This window comes from Dreissena polymorpha, chromosome 14, assembly GCF_020536995.1.
Source record: "Dreissena polymorpha isolate Duluth1 chromosome 14, UMN_Dpol_1.0, whole genome shotgun sequence".
In the NCBI taxonomy this organism is placed as follows: domain Eukaryota; kingdom Metazoa; phylum Mollusca; class Bivalvia; order Myida; family Dreissenidae; genus Dreissena; species Dreissena polymorpha.
The window spans coordinates 48117569-48117775 of NC_068368.1; positions in this window are offsets into that span (position 1 = coordinate 48117569).

Genomic DNA, 207 nt, shown 5'->3' on the forward strand with positions numbered 1-207 from the left:
TTCTTTGCGTAGTAAAAAGCAGGCTGACTTGCAAAACTTGCTCTGTAAAATTAGTTGTCCGCTAACGCGACCAACTAAAAGCAACAAAAAATATTTTAGTTTTTTTTTTATTGCAGAGACTGTTTTTTTTAATAAAATTCCCTGTACGAAAAATCACGATTACATAAATTTTATCTCATATTTGTACATTGTATGTACTTTTTAAAA